Raw genomic sequence first — 17,399 nt, 5'->3', positions numbered from 1 at the left:
GATCTTTAATTAAATTTTGATACAGAGTTAGGCTGTGAAGTTAAATGTCAGTGGATTAACACTGTGAGCACCTGATACAGTTTGTACAAGGTGTGTGTTGAATGCAATGACATTGCAGAGGTGTATAACGTGGAGATCTGGTCCAAAGGCTATTGTGCAGTAATATTATGAGCCACATAAGGCTGGAGTTAAAGGGGTCAAGGTAGCCACTGACACGCTGGGTGTAGCATTGAAACAGTCTTAACTATGCATGTTATATCATATAACTGTTGAGGGCTGTGACAGAGCAGGAGACATGACCAAACATGTGGTTGTGGATACCTTGCTTCAAGACTATGATGTCCTATGTTTACAGGATAGTTAAAAAAAAATCTAAACAGGACTTTGGAAAGCTGAACCTCTTTAATGATCATTTTTATGGGGTTGGCAAATCTACTATGGCTCTCAGTGAGGGTATAGTGAGAGGCGTGATTGCAGGAGGGGTGGCCATCCTGTGGCACAGAAAACTGGACCCTGTGACGAGGGTCATTAGGACTGAAACACACTGCTGTATTGCTTGGCAGCTGAAGATTAAGAACAAAGACTGTATTATTCTGAACCTTTATAATAGGCCTAGGCAATGATTTTTGAATATATTGGAATAGTCAATAAATTAAAAAAAAAATCAACTATGGTTTTCTCTTTTAAAACAAAGAGCCACTGTTTTCCCTTGCTTTTAACGGCACCTGGTAATAATGCAATAATAAGGTCAGTATATAATTTTACCACAGTGCCAAATACAAACAGCAGAAACATGCAGACACTACAGCCATCAAGAAAAACAGTCATAGCAGAATTGGATAAACCATATGATGATAATGCATGTGAGCTGCACAGTGTTTGACAAGTTCTGAAAAGATGTGTCTGACCACGGAAGCATAGACAGCGTTGAATTGTATGTGACAGACACATGCCATTATATAAGTAAGTGGAAAATACAGAGCGCTGTTTTTCGGACTAAAGCAATGCTGGATTGGCATAATGCTGAAAACCTGGCAAATGTGCTTCCCACTGCTGCGGAACACTGGGGACTTACAGGGGCGTGTCTTTGACTAAGTGTAGAATAGTTCCCAGCGAATATCAAATAGCATTTTAGCTTGAAATGCCCATCCCTTGTCTATACGCCTTATCAGTCCCATCTGGATGAAGACATATATTTGAACAGACTTGCTTTTATGGATTCTTTGATTCAGGGTCATTGCTCCACAAGGATGTATGTGGTTGTTGATATAAATACTGATTTGTCAGATGGCAACTCACTGTTTGCTAGATGTTTGATGCAGATTTGTGATGAATCAACCAATTGCTTTTGCCTGCAGATAGCTTTTCTTATATTAATAAAGCCTGGCACACAACTCTGTGGACTGACTACTGTATTAGTACTGCTGATGCACATGCAAGTCTGCGATCAGTGGATATTTTATATGACATGTCTGATCATGTGCCATTTGCTATGACTCTTGATGTTGATAGCCTTCCGGAGATGAAGTTAATGATAGTTATGGGGCTAAACTGGATTGGGTTAAACTCACAGATGAGGATATCTTGTCATACTATAGAAAACTGATGTTCTTCTGAGTAAGGTATATTTACCCAAAGAAGCAAATTTGTGTTTGTAAATTGTAAGGATATCTCTCATTGTAAAGCCCTCTGTGCTATGTATGACGGTATTGTGGGAGCCGTGTATGAGGTCAGCAGATTATACATTATTCACTCTAGGAGGACCAGTAACATCAAGCCAGGATGGAATAAGCATGTGGTGGTGCACCATGGTGAAGCCAAAGAGGCACATAGGGCTTGGATTCTGGCAGGTAAGCCCAGAGAGGCACCTGTTCTAGATCACAAAAAGTCCACTAATGCTAGGTATAAATATGCAGTTCAGTAAATTAACAAACATGAACAAGCTATGAGATCAGATGCTTTGGCTGAAAAACTGCTCTGTAATAATGCCACTGATTCTTGGGAGGAGGTGAAAGCTTTGAACAGGGGCAATATGTGGCTTCTTTGTACTATGGAGGGAGTCTTTGGGGTTAATAGCATTGTCAAGTTATGGAGACAACATTATTCTGCCCTTTTTAATTATGTTAAATATAACCCTTTTTGTAGTGGGTAACACTGTGAACAAGGATGCATTAGGAATCACTACCATTGGAGTCTATCAAGCAATCGTGCAACTGTCTATAAATAAAGCTGGTGGTTCAGATCAAATTACAGCAGAGCACTTGAAGTTTGCCAGACCTAAAGTTGTAGCACTGTTATTCATTTGTTTTACTGGTTTTATGACTCATGAGCTGCTGCCCGAGTCAGTGTTGTCTGTTACTTTGGTGCCGGTTATTAAAGATAAAGCACTTAAGGTTGGGAGCCTGGATACAGGTAACTATAGGTCAGTTATGTAGCTAGTATAATATCTGAAGTGCTGAAAATTGTTTTATTAGATTGAATGATTATATCTGTACTACAGACAATAAGTTTGGATTTCAGGCTAAACTTAGTACTGACCTGTGTAGCCTTGAAAAAGGCCATTCAAATGTATAGAAGGAAAAATTCTTCACGGTTTTTGAGGTGTTAGCATCAGAACAGTATGTTTTGTGTTGTGGACCAACATATAGTAGCTATTTTACATTTTGCTATGAGACTGGGTTGTAGATTAGATCATTTGACAGTTACTGGAGCTTGCTTTAAAGTAAGAACTAACAGCAGTGTGAGCAGCTCTTGGCTCCTAGACCACCAGGGGGGTACAGAAATCTCAGACTCATTGTGACTAAATTGGTTTTGGTGATTTGATTAATTGCTTATTAAGCAAATCAATATCAACACTGGTGGGTCTCGCATTATTACAGTAGGTTAACTTATTGAATTGTCTTAGTGGGAGGCCCTGTGTCAAAATCTAGTTTTAAAACCTTTATTGTTTTGGTTTGTTTTGTTCTCATGTGTTGTAAATAAAGTTGACACCTGGGGCCTGGAACGCCCTTTCTCCCAGATAGAAAGCTTGAGATCTAACCTAGGTTAGAACTGTTCCCCCTGAGTATCATGACCTTAAAGAGGTGTTCAACCAGGTCAAAGCTGTCTCCCTGCCACCACACAGACCCTAGGACTGCACCACTGAGCTGTGTCCAGGCCATTTCCACCTGTACTCTACTCGCTCTCAGCACCTGAAAGACAAGCAATGGACAAATATATTAATGAGTCTTTAGTTGCAGGTGTCATCTTAGCATCTTCCTTCCCAGCTGAGGCAGGTTTTTCCTTTGTTGACAAAAAGGATAAGACTCTTAGTCCCTAAACTGATGACTGTGGACTCAGTAAAAGCACTGTTAAGATCTATTACCCTTTACCTCTTTTTCTTCTGCTGTCAAGTTGCTGCCGGATGCTCACATCTTCATTCACATAAGCATAGCATAAGCATACAATAACTGGACCTGAAAAACACCAAACATCTGGTGAGCATATGACAAGTTGATGAGTGGAAGACTGCTTTTAACACTCCTGCTGTCATGTCATTCGGCCTCTGCACCTCCAAGCCCTGGTGAATGGCATTTGAATGGAGATGGTGAACAATTTTCGCCTGCCTTGGTGAAATCCTGGTCTGCTCATGTGACCTTCAGGAACACACTAGCTATGTCAAATCAAAAGGTTTGGCTCTTTACTCAGAACTTATCTTTGAAGATTTAATCCAGAAAACTGGCTCTGTAGATTGTTGATACCTTTCAACACAGGCGGTGAACCATGTGGCCATCACATTGAAACTTCCCAGATCTCTTCGTATCCATCCTGTTGCATCTCTAACAGATGTCTTAAGCATGTCAAGTACAGTCTATTGGTGTCTGACTTCAAGCCCCCTCCTCCAACCCAAATCACTGATGAAGCTCCCACCTACACTGTCCGTTGCCTCCTCAAGTCCAGGTATCGGGGTCATGGTCTCTAGTACTGGGTCAACTGGTAGGGTTTTGGTCTAGAGGTGTGCTCCTGGGTTCCTGCAGGTGCCATCCTCAACCCAGAGCTCATCTGAGCCTTTCATCATGACTATCCAGATCAGCCTTCTGGGACATCAAGAGACAACAGTTGAGAGGGGGGTTCTGTCAACATTTGCTGTTTCATGCTTTTATTTTGTTGCACATTTCCTACTCACCTTATGTTGTCCTCTTTTTAATTTCAGATCCAGCCACAGTTTCCCTTTGTTTGTTTCCTGCCATCCATTCATTTTTGACCTCTATGCCAGACTTAATTCTGGAGCTTGCAAAGGCTAAGCTTTTCTTTGCTGTATTTTGTTGGATCTCAGACCTTGTTTCTTTTTGGCTTGTATTCTGTTAATGTTTTTTGCTACAAGCAACCAATGTCTTTGTTTAAACCTCTGCCTGTGCTGAATGGTTTTTGTACCTGGAATGAACCTGTGCAACCACAAACTTTGTATTAAAGCTGCAGAAATATCTTATCCACTTCCTGTTTGGTTTTCGAGCATGTGAGCCCCTAAACCAAAACCTTCATATAGAAATATTGTATTACTGCAGCATAGGAGAATTCAGTGCTTCCTGATTTTCTGGGTATGTATGAAAGTGCCATGTACAGTGTGTTATGTGCACTCCACTTGATGGACGATGGAAGCGACAGGGTATAAATACAATGCGCAGAAGGCAGTAGGAGGGTCAGTAGCAACTGTTTGCCTGAGTTCATCCAGCCATGCAAGCATCAACACTGTACCAGAGAAGGGCAGCTATTCATATTACATTTGATGGTCACTGACTCTGAAACTTAAAATAAATCTTAACAATGTCCCATTTTCAAACAACTGTAGGAATTACTGCCCCGCAAAAAGAACATGCATTAAATGTGATGGATGGCATTATTTAATTCTGGATACTTGCACCTCAAGGAGCAAAAATGAATCATCCTTGACTTCACAATGACACAACAGTGAGACAAGGCATGCCTCAACTGTCTAATGCAAATTACCACAATTTAGAGCGTTGTATTCGGAAGACCATTGCTAAATGGTCAGACAAGCTAGTCACAGATATTAAAATAAATTATGTCTAATTTGAATTTTAGTCACGCTACATTAACTAATAGAAAGTTATTAACATTTCAAAAGACAGAAAAAAAGCTTTTGCCTGCAAAATTAACAGTGACTGGGCTGACCTGTAAGCCATGCAGTCTGATCACTGTAATGACAGCGTAATGGCATATTTACATTAAAATCTGGGCAGCTAATATGGGATTCAGAATGGGAGGCTCAGTCAAGGATTATTTAGTCTGGCCTGCTGGCCTCTCGCTCAATGTTTCTTTCTTAACTTCAATACAAAGCAGAAAGTTCTCATTTCATGACTATTTATGTGGCTGGTCTCTGCCACTCGCTTTCCCACTCACTACCCTAATGTTCTCTTTAGTCCCAACCTTTTAGCTTTCATCTCCTCTCTCTTTTCCTTCCTTGGTCTTTAAAGGCAATTATCATTTCACTTCAGAAATGTCAAAATCCTACACTTCAGTTTTACTGTATCTTGAGGAGCCTTGTTGGGATGAACGAAATTCTTTACTGACAAAGATGAGTAGCTCTCTCTCCCGACAGCCCAGAACCTTCTGATTTTGCAGTCTTTGAAACAAGAGAAGAGTTTCTTTGCATGTAAAATATTCCTAATTCATTACTCCCATGCTTTGATACAAAAACTGCTGCCTTGTTTCAAGATATAGGAAGTGAGCATGGAAGTGATTGGATCACACTGGTAGAAAGTTTCAGATTTAATCTGTGTCAATGCAGTAATGGAAATTATTGTAATGTATGCTGCATTATGCTGTTGAATACTAAAGTAACACTACCTACACTGCAGCAAAAATTAATCGATTACCAATTTAGATGGAAAAATTGTGAAAAATATTTATCACATGTTCAAACCACTGGCTATATATAAACGCTGGACAAACCCACCGTGATGTCACCCACTGGTTTTCTAAAGAACAGCTTTGAAGCTCAAGTCTGGCCAAAAATAAACAAAAAGGCGGAGTGTGAGTGGAGCTGAGGTAGGCTGAATGGGCAGAATAAAGTGGGCCACCAGTGGCTGGACCCTCGTGTCTGTCAGTCAAAGTGGTCTCGCGTAATATTTTGTTTCAATATGTAATTTAAAAGAGCAAGTTATTTTTTTAAAAAAATCGAACAACCAATACAGTTGTCATGAAGGGAAAATTAGCTATAGAGACCAAAATCGTTTTTGTACCAGGCTGTAAACATGTTTATTTCTGCTGTAAAAATGAACATTTTAATGGGAGTCTATAGGGACTGACTGCCTTTTGGACAGCGCCTCAAGTGGCCATTTGAGGAACTGCACGCTTTGGCACTTCCGTATTAGCTAATTTCTCTGCCCGGGAAGTTGTCGCTTGGTTCAAACAACTATAGGCAGTATCTTGAAATATTTTTTTCCTGACAAACAGTCCAAAATTCAAAGATATTCCATTTATAATTATATAAAATGATAAAACCAGTGGATTTTCACATTTTAAGAGGTTAAAATGAGCACATCTTTAGCATTTTTCATTTTTTTCAGTTACTTATTTAGCAAAATTGTTCATGATTTTCATGATTTCTTGACCGATCATATCAGCCATAAATATTGCTGCATAGATATTACATATTAGTGCATCAATACCAAATTTTAAAAACTGAAAACAAAACTCTAATCATATGTATAGTGCATTGCACTGCCTTGTTTGACATAAAAAACATCATACAAAGAACAATTCTATATAAAGTACTAATAGCTGGCAAGAATATCAGTTAATATAACAGATAATTAGTGTGTCAGATTATTTATTAAAACAATTTAAACAAATTTACACACATATTATACATAATTTATTTATGATAATATATTAAGTATGACATCACTTTATTTTAACCCACCTCATTAACCACTTCTAAGCAGCACATAATCAATTAATACATGGTATATATCACACTATAATGTAGTTGTAAGCAGATGTAAGAACAGTGTGTACTACTGTAAAATAATGTTACTGTTAAATATTTGACTGTGATGTCCTCGTTTTACCTCAGGTTGAATTTTAGTGTGTCTTTTAGAAACAAATGTATTGTTTCCACATGGACTCCACATGACTGCTGGCTGTGAATACTGGACTCTGACATCCTGCAGGTGGGAGGAGGCGATATGTATTTAAAAATGCAAAATGACATCTAATGTTTAGCGTTGCTGCTTGTTTCCCAGACCCAGAGTGGTCCTGACCATCTGCTCCCCTGGTCAGATGGAGCTATGCTTTTGGCAGAGCTCAGAGCTGTTCCATTGGCCTCCATCTCAAAGGACACCCAGTATTATCAGATTTCTCTTTCCTAGAAAAAGTGTGACAGTGGCGCTGTAAGAATAACAATATGTTAAGAGAAGGAAGGGGGTGGAGGACAAAATGGGTTGAATGGAGGGAGTGGGACAACAATAACAACAAGTTGTCTTGCTAGCAGCCAGATACTGTCACATTACCGATGGAATCACTTCAGAAATATGGAGAATTAATATCCTAATGAAGCTTCGAGTGGCCATTAGGTGTGTGTAATGTGGCTCCAGGGGGCTGGGATAGATGTCCAGCAGCTTTAGGCCCTTATTTGAGCGCAGTCACCTCAGTGGTTGCTTTTATTAGGGTAACATTAGAGGAAAAGAGAGGATGCCAGAGAAAGATAGCGTTTTATTACTCTGGTTCCCAGGGAGCCATGCTCTACCTGTCACAGGCACACAAAGCATGCTGTTTTAGTTCATTTTACAGCTAAATATCTCTCTTACAAATGTCTCTGTCTATGGAACAACATTTAGGCTATTATCACCAGAGTGTTCCTGCATTGTCTGGAGATGAGTTATTTGGTGTAATGCTTCAAACTGTGTGAAAGGGTTTCTGTGCAGACAGCTGTGAATATAAATTTCATTCACATCTTTTATTCACATTAATATACTCCATATCTCTCTTTATACCATCTCTCCCTCTCTCTATTCTTTTTTTATTTTGACAGGACTATTGCATGCCTCTGCTTTTTATCTCCTTACGTTTTCAGGGGAATGAATTGCTCTCCACTGTCACCGGGCTCTGGCCAAGAATTCATTTTTAGTGGGTCAAATGTTTCAGAATGTCATCTTTGACAGGATCCAACCAGCACGATGAATACAAGGTAAGACACGGCCTACTGATTTTTTTTTTTTTTTTTGGTTCAATCACTGCATACACTTAAAGCATGGTAACCATGTCTACATCAAAATCAATATTGAATTAAAACACTCCCTACTCATGAATTAAAAAAAATGGTAAAGGGGCTATTGGAACTACAGCACTCTACAGTCAGCTAATGAAGGTTATGTTGCATGGCAGAATTCAGTAATTGCAACGCACAAGTGAGGTATTAGACAGGATGTAGCTAATGGAAAACAATCACATTTAACATGGCTCCTTGGTTCTAGCGGTTCAATAAGTGAGCAGCAGGCTGGCTCACAGCAAACAGGAGGCAGGGGGGTTTGCACAGCACAGGGTTTTAATGTGATCGGACTATAACAGACAATCTATTTACAGTGTGCTCTGGGGAGCTAATAAACAAATGTTGAGTAATTTCAGCCAGTAGTAATTACCCTTGCAGCTGACAAGGAGAGCGTGATACTCTCTCCTTCACCTTCGGCTCAGTCCAGGAGGTGTGGGCTCTTCAGAGTGGTCCTCCTCTGCTCATATAGATGTGGCTGCTGGCCAGCAGTTAAATTCACAGGATCATTTACAGTACGCCGCTCGTCTCTGTGCACCAGGGTGCCAGATTTTACACCATTGTTCTGTTTTGCTTTGGTAATCACCAGGCGCTTTATGCCAGGAGCGGAAACAGAAAGGGATTTGTAGTCAATACAGATATTCATAACTTGCAGTGAATCTCTGTATTTATGTGTTAAAATAGTTTCTATATAATTAAATTAAAAAAACTCAAGCAGCAGGTTACCAGCTTGAGTGGTAATTAACATTTGTACACAATTTCCTGTCACATATTGCTCTCTAGCCCCATTTATAGGTCAGTGAAGGAAGAGAACAAATATTAAGTTTAGGAAGCAAACAAATTATGTTAGATAGGCAAGAAGGCCAAAGGCATCTTTATCCAGGGAGCTCAGTTTTGATCCCTCCATTGCAGTGAAATAGCTTTTTATGCAAATATGTCTCTACTATAGCTATCATTAATGGAAGGGGATTAAGAAAACTGGTTGTAATTTGATAGAGTTAATCATTATGGAATAATCATTAATGGAGCATATTTACATCAGCGTAAAATAAATTGTCTGTTGCATACTACTCGACACTCTCTACTGTTTTTTTAATGCTCATGGCTTTAGTTTGTGCCTAGTTTATTGCTAGTTTCAGTCTACTGTCACACAGGTGAAATTTATGATAATTTTCATCTTACAGTGCGCTTACAGGGTTTTGTGTTGTAAAGAGCTTGTGCCAAACAGCAATATTTTCTGTTGCTGATCATGCCTACAGCACATTAGCTGTAGTCCCCCTCTGTCATTCTGACCAGTATGGCACAAACAACGCCACATATCAGATCTCTGTGTTCTCTCCAGAATAACAAGGAGGGAGTGGAGCGGTGACGCGAGGGGTCCAGTCTGAGGGGCTGACAGACGGATAGTGAGCCAGTCTGTCCCTTATCCTCAGACAGGCAGATGTCCCCACTCCCTGCGTGGCCGGCTGCTGACCAGGGGAGTGCCAGGCGGCTGCTGAAATGAAGAAACTTGAGAGCTCCTCAGGGGGCGAGCTGGTCATTTGATGTCCAGCACAAGGGCAGGGTATGATGTTGAATGAGCTGAGGGAGAGAAGCAGCCTCTGCAGTCTGTTACAAAGGCCCAGCCTGGAGGGTAGGGAAGGAGGGAAAAATACTGAGAACAGACAGACCATTACTGTATTTCATCTGTTTTGTCAGAGAGAAAATGGTCATGAAGCACATGTAGGAATTTGGTGTGGGGCAATCACAGTGAATATTTTTAAAGCCACACATTAATCTGTTCACAAAAGTCAGATTTGTTACTGTATGTATCAAAATGATCATACCCAGCTTTATTATGACCAAGACCTGTCCATGATAACTCACTGGACAACAGGGAAGTGATTCTACCACAATCTATGACTGAAGTCCCATTGAATATGTGAAGTACGGTCACAATGGAGCTATGACATCTTTCTTACCTGGCCTAGGTTCAGTCTTGCAGGCAGTGGAGAGCCCTTTGAAGGCTACAGAGAGGCTGAGATGAGAGGAAGCCCTGCCTGCAAAGGGATCAACCGTGCTGAAGTGCCAGCACCACAGTACTGTAATTAATCGCCAGTGATGGCAGCCTCAGTCCTGCAGCATTGCTCAACTTCTCCCTCACGACAAAACCTGTGGTCAGGAGACGTTAGGCAACATTAACTGCCCATACTATTTCCATTTTATAAGCAGGGGCAGTAGTGTGTGTGTGTATGTGTGCATGGGGAGGGGTGTCCCAGAGTGGGTCTGTAGATATAGGACTACTGTGGGGGTTCAGGAGAAGGGAGCGACGGTGCATAAGTCATGTCTATGTACCTTTCATCTTGGAGGAGATTTGGAGAGGTTTCAGACCACAGAGACTTCTTAATACTCACTAATTCATTTGCGTTCCAGATTCACTGGGCCTGGGATAACCTGAGAATGATAATGAACTTGCAAGGGGAGTGCACGGTCCCATGCCTTTGAATGTGCTCAGAATAGATTCAGATAATCCATGAGTTGTCATGCTAATTGAAGAGGTTTAAATTGTGGGTAAGACATACATCATTGTCTGAGGACATAACCATAACACGTTGGATCTATTAAAACACAGAAATGCAATATGGATGTAACCATGAAAAAACAAGCTCTGTGCGAGTTTGCTGTCAAAATTGTACTTTATAACAAATATTTATTTGCAAGCTGCATGAATCTTCAATCAATAAATTCTACCCACCAGCTTATATAAAAAGTTTTTTTTTCCTCCTTGGAAATCAAGTTTCAAGTTTCAATATATTATCCTTACAAATGAGAGAGCAGGCGATTTACATTTATGGATTGAAACGCCACATTTTCAATACCATACTCAAGCAAGTAGGCTTATGTGTTTACATCCTAAAGGCAAGCGATGTTTGCTGTTCAAAAAATGGTAGAATTATTTTATTCTATTTTTACTTTTAAGCATAATTCAGCATTGAGATTTGTTTACAGTTACACTTCTATTAATAGTTGAAGAACACATCTTTTATAAATAAAACATATTCTCACAACTGCACTCTTGACATTCACGGTCTAACTCTGTTTGTCCTTTGCTGTCAGATCATGACTTAAATTTAGAATGAAAGAATTTTCTATATGCTTCTTTATAGCGGGCTGACAATGAATAGAGAGATTTTCGAGAGATTTATAGGTCTGTGGAGTTCTAAGGGATAGATTGCAAACTCTTGTGAGAAAAGGGAGTGAAAGCTGCCTTTCTTCAGGGCTGGTCTCATCTTTGGTCAAACAGAAGTGAGCTTAATTTGTGCGCCTGCCTGGGGAATTTCAAAGGAAAAAAGCTTTGAGTGACGCCAAGCTTGAGCTCCCTGATGTTAGTGAGATGAATGAAAGCAGGGTCTATAGGCTACAGGCCTTCTCACACTCCCACATTAACGGAAGTCTTTCAAGTTTTCATCAGGATAATTGTATACTGTAGGACACAGTGAAATGCAAGACAAGGAGCCAAGCAGCACTGGTCATTAGTCTGATTAAGATGCATTTGTTTGTGTAATAATACACACAGATTTTTTTGATAATTATAAAGTTATAACACCATACATTATTTCTTTACAAAAATATTGCAAGTCCCCTGTTTAGGTTTTACAGTATAAGAATTATACAAACATTTAATTAATGGTTTATGAAATGCTATAATGTTGTTTTATGCTGCTATAAGGAAATTTGGGGTATTAATTAATACACAGTAATTGTAAATAAATACAAAAGGTGATTCTAAAAAGGGGGACTAAAAAAAGGTTGCCGCCAGCACCATAATTCTTGTCTGCTTTTTATAGCAAAACTATCTGCGGCAAAATGTAGTATACTCTCACAGTACTAAGCAATAATATCTAGTGGACAAAATAAAGAACAATCATTTCCTTGCAGGCTCATATTGCAGAAATACAAGAATTCATTCTCTGCCTCTCAGTGTTTTTCAACAGAAGACTTACTGTGCTATTGTAGGGAACAGGCTGGCCTTGATGGAATGACCTAACATTTTGACAGGACAAAATATAAAGCTGCTCTTTATTCTGTGGACAATTCACCAGATGCAGGCATGGGAATGGCTTTAATCAATAGAAATGTGGGCGCACTGTGATTTATTCCGGGCTTTGCTTTATGTACAAGAAAATCTCGGACATTGCTAAGAATGCGAGCCGTAATGGGAACCACTCAATTTCCCCTGAAAGCTCGTGTTGTGATGGTTGTTACCACGAGTATTTACAAGTGCTATCTGATCAGCCTCAGAGGCTTCCCAACGAGACAGATGATTAGGTGCTGCAAACAAGCCTCATCACCAGTGGAAATTGATGACTCAATGCCGGATGACAGACAACTCTATTTGTATCAAGATAAAGTGCTGACAGTTGTGTATCAATCAAAACTGAGTTATTATTGGGCATAAAGAAAGACATTCGTAATCCCATTAAATCCAGATATGCCTCTCTCCACATCTGGCAGGCAGCCATGCATGTGAAGGGGGGGTGGGGGTGGGGGAGTTAAGGGACAGAAAGAGAGAGGGAAAGCAAAAAAACAAACAAAAAAAAAAACAAAACACTGGAGGCAATCATTCCTGGCAGCGTGCTGGCAGCTGCAGTATTTTTATTTTTTTTGTAATTTCAATATGTTTCTCTGCACCTCAAGCTTGGGCACAATAACATCTTACAGATTGCTTATGTCATCAAATTCTGACAAACTTCTCAATTGGTTTTGACCTTAATCTTTAGCCATCTGCTTTCTACTCTTTCTCATCCTCTCTTCCTGAAGTCTTTATGTTTTCACCCAAAAAGTAATTGTGTACTTTGAATAGGTTATACTTTCAATTCATAGCTATTAGCTTAGGCAAGACTTTTTGGCCATTGTTTAACTTAACCATGCAACAGCTGATTTGTTGACCTTTCAGATTATAACCTTTAAAAGTTGATATGGCAAACTTACATATAGTTGCAAATTTAAACTGTATACCCAGCAAATATAGAACATTAATTTTTAAGCTGTGTTTGACAATAAGATGAATGCTCGGGTTTTGGTCTCTGCCAACTGCTGAGGGAAATGTCTGGCTACTAAACGCTCCACCACATTCACTCACTAGCTGTTAACGTTGCAGTTTGATACTTAGCAAAGTAGAATACAGTCACGTTATAGAGATTTTGGTAACACTTTACAATAATGGTACAATTCCTAGGCTTAATTCATGATAAGTTAATGTATTTATTAATGGTAAGTCATCATGAATTAATCACGAATACCTATATATCACTATGAATTCAATTTGGTATTAACTACTTACTTCAGTCTAACTTCATCAGTAGTTAAGAAACCCTAATTCATGGTTACTTCATACATTAATTAATACACCACCCTTTGAGCGTGATTTTAGAAATGCTTGTTCCGGGGCCATGGCACCCTTGAGCCTGATTTTAGCTCAGTCTCACCCCAAATCCCCGCTAATGTTTGAAACATGTCCAAAATGCCTCTGTTGACGCGCCGTCCCCACAAATCCAGTTTGGCTTTAAATGCAGCTACTTTATCTGCCAACTTGAAGACAGTTGTCATTTTCCCCTGAAGTGACAGATTGAGTTCATTGAGCAGGCTGAATATGTCGCACAAGTAAGCCAGTTTTGGCGCTCAAGTGACCGAGATGTAACCGAGAGAATACGGTAATTTTTCAAAATAAAAGAACGTTCATACTCAGATAATAAAAAAAACGGAAATAATTAATAATTTCTTGTACGGCCCGGTACCAAGTGATCCACGGACCGGTACCGGTCCGCGGCCCGGGGGTTGGGGACCACTGATCTAAATGACACAAGCCTCGATACGCGCATCGCGGAAACGCCCCCTCCCCTACTCGGCACACGCTTCGAGGCCTCGATACGGAACGTCACATCACTAATAAAATGTACTTCAGTCATAAAAGAAGCTGATCAAAACCATGGCCCCGGAACAAGCATTTCTAAAATCAGGCTCAAGGGTGCCATGGCCCCGGAACAAGCATTTCTAAAATCACGCTCAAAGGGTGGTGTATTAATTAATGTATGAAGTAACCATGAATTAGGGTTTCTTAACTACTGATGAAGTTAGAGTGAATTAAGTAGTTAATACCAAATTGAATTCATAGTGATATATAGGAATTCGTGATTAATTCATGATGACTTACCATTAATAAATACATTAACTTATCATGAATTAAGCCTAGGAATTGTACCATTATTGTAAAGTGTTACCGAGATTTTTATATGAAAACCACTGCCTGCTGTAGCCATGACACCATAAAAGCAGTGCAAAATGAACCACAACAGTAAAGTTGTGGGATGGAAAATAAAAACAATGCACTGAGAGACACTCAAAGCTCTGTAGAGCTGACAGGCATTGCAGTCAGGTGATAATTGTCTGTGGATTAGTGGCAGTCTCTTTCACATGCAAGTATCCATATGATTCATAACAATATTGACTACAGCAACTTTAATAACATTTCTGCGAGATTCTTTTTAAGTGTGGCATTCAGATTAATCACATACTATATCATCTGTCTTCTCGTTAGCTGATCTTGCATTAAATATATCACGCATGTTAGTCTAGCCAGCCTAGTGTTATTCGGATGCTAGAAAACTAGCTATGTTCATACAGATTAAAAGTGTAATTGAAACCTCTGAAATAGTCGACTGCCAACGTGACATTAAGAAGTATCTTGTTCCATGAGCCGTTGATCTGAGTAAACAACACAGTGCATATAATATAGTGACTCCACAGTTTGACATTTCCCTCTGATTTTCATATCTTTGCCTGAAATGACAGAGTATGTAACATGTGAAGGCCTTAAAAATGCCATGGCTGATATGAAATCAATTTGCATTTCCCTGGTGCCTGGATAACATGGCCCTGTCAGAGGACCCTGCAGATCTGTTGAAGATAATGACGTTATAGAGGGCAGCTTGCACAGTGGAAAGGATGAAATTGAAAGAGTGACGTTCCGTGTTTCCCATGATTGCCTGGCTGAAGGATGTGTGGCAATCGGACATAAACTCCTCTGTCTCTGCTCCCCATTAGCTCCACTTGTTCCCCACCAGGGGTTAAGACAAACTAAAGAGATCCACCAGTCTGACCAGTCAAAGCCTCCTTGTGTCAGTAATGGTATTTCAATGGTATCAACTTTTAAGTAAAGAAACTGTAGAACCTTTGATAAATCTCATTAACTGTACCATGCTGCGCACCACATTGAAAGTTTTAAACGTGTGGTGACCTGCACTACATAAAAGCTCCAAATAAGACAATGAATTAGGGATCACATAATAGCAATTAGGATATTAAGAAAAAAACCCCTACTTTTAAACTTTTAGGTCACTTTTGATGCTGTGCGTTTTATAGACATCAATTATTATATTAATTAACTATTCAACACCTAAAAAAAGATAATTAACACCAGTTTTTATTATTATTCAGTGGATAAAAGAAGGGGAAAAAGAAAGAAGGCCCCTCTTTGTTATCCCATTGATTTATACTGCCGCAATGGCCTGGTGTTACAGGAATAGTCAGTGATCACTCAGCATTTTTAAAATAAAGACACAGTAACAGTAACCACATAGCACCTTGGCCACTTTGAGAACAAGCCAGAATTTGTTCTAAACATAGGAAGTGGATAGTTGATGAGACTGACCTGAGGATATTTAGGCGTGATCTCACCGGCGCAGGGAGCTGGCTTATTATCAAGCTCGGTGTATGCTGAGGGAGGGCGACATCCCTCGCACTACCACAATACTAATACACTAATATAAACTGCAGGTGATTTCGGCAGATTTCTCTGCCTGTTGCAGGTGGTTGCATCTAAAAATGTTGACCTCTGCCCCCCAGGGTGAGATGGCTCGCTCTCTCTGCGATGGCTGTAGAGGAAAAAATTGTGACTGCTGTCTACTAATATGTGGATGGGCATGATGAGTTAACTCCGGAACAAAGTTCTCTTATGCTTCAGATTTCCTCTTAATTTTATCTCTGTACAAAACTCTTTAAATGTGTGTGTAGGCAAATATGAAAAATCACCACCACTAGTATCACAACAATGTACAGTATATCTACAAGGAACGTGGATGAGAGACTAACACAAAAAGCACACAAATGATTTCAAACCTTATTTTATCACTAACAAATATTTCTGTATAGCTCTTGAGAAGTTAAAATAGCGAAAATATTGTTCTCTGGAACTACAACTGATGGTCAATGTTGATAGACTTTCACAGAAAATATTCAGGTTGGTTAAACATTTTTGAAGAAAAACTAGTGAAAACAATGCTGAAGACGTTCACACACCAATTATATTCAAGGGTCACACTTTGATTTTTTTTTCTTTATTTCTATACATCTCATTATTTTTTAAATCAAGATAAAATTGCTTTAAATGTCTGGGGATGAACAAGGTCACCACAAATGTCTGACAGTATATGGTGGGTCTTACGTTGCAGAGGGCCCTGTAAAGTAAAAAAATATGCTGTTTCCCTCATTATTAAAATAAATACACATAGTCCAGGCTGTTTACACAATCGGTCTGTTGGGTCTAATGTCCACCGCGATGTCATGTGTATTAGAAATTCATTGAGGTATGTTGGGATGTCCCATGTATAATAAGGAGTAAACCTACAATATATGAAGGCAACTGGCTGATAATGAGACACCTTGGCTCTAATCAACCTTATGAACATCTGCAGAGGATTAGAAATGTGTGTGCTGCACCAGTAACAAATTTCAATTAATAAAAACCTAAATTTCTCCAGTTCCCCAAGATGCTAATAACATGAGGGCCTTCATTCACATAGTGTGAACAAACCTTTATGTGAATGTGTGAGTGAGACACACAGTCTCTTTCAGTTGTACTCACAAACACACACACACACATACGACAAGGAATTATACTTGTCTGTATGGTTTGTTAGCACTCAAGAGATAAAACTTTACATGTTGCTCCCAATTAGCACAGCAGTGACCGCGCACCATCTCCTGTGCTCAGCTTCCCTTCTGAAGAGGGGCTATTTATGTGAAGACTCAAGAGAATGTGAGAATTGAGGCGAGAGAGAGGAGATATGGACTGTGTGAGATAGAGTGGTTA

Source organism: Monopterus albus, unplaced genomic scaffold (assembly GCF_001952655.1).
Source record: "Monopterus albus unplaced genomic scaffold, M_albus_1.0 scaffold24.1, whole genome shotgun sequence".
Classification (NCBI taxonomy): domain Eukaryota; kingdom Metazoa; phylum Chordata; class Actinopteri; order Synbranchiformes; family Synbranchidae; genus Monopterus; species Monopterus albus.
The sequence above is the reverse complement of the archived record's forward strand: the minus strand, read 5'-3'. Positions refer to the sequence as shown.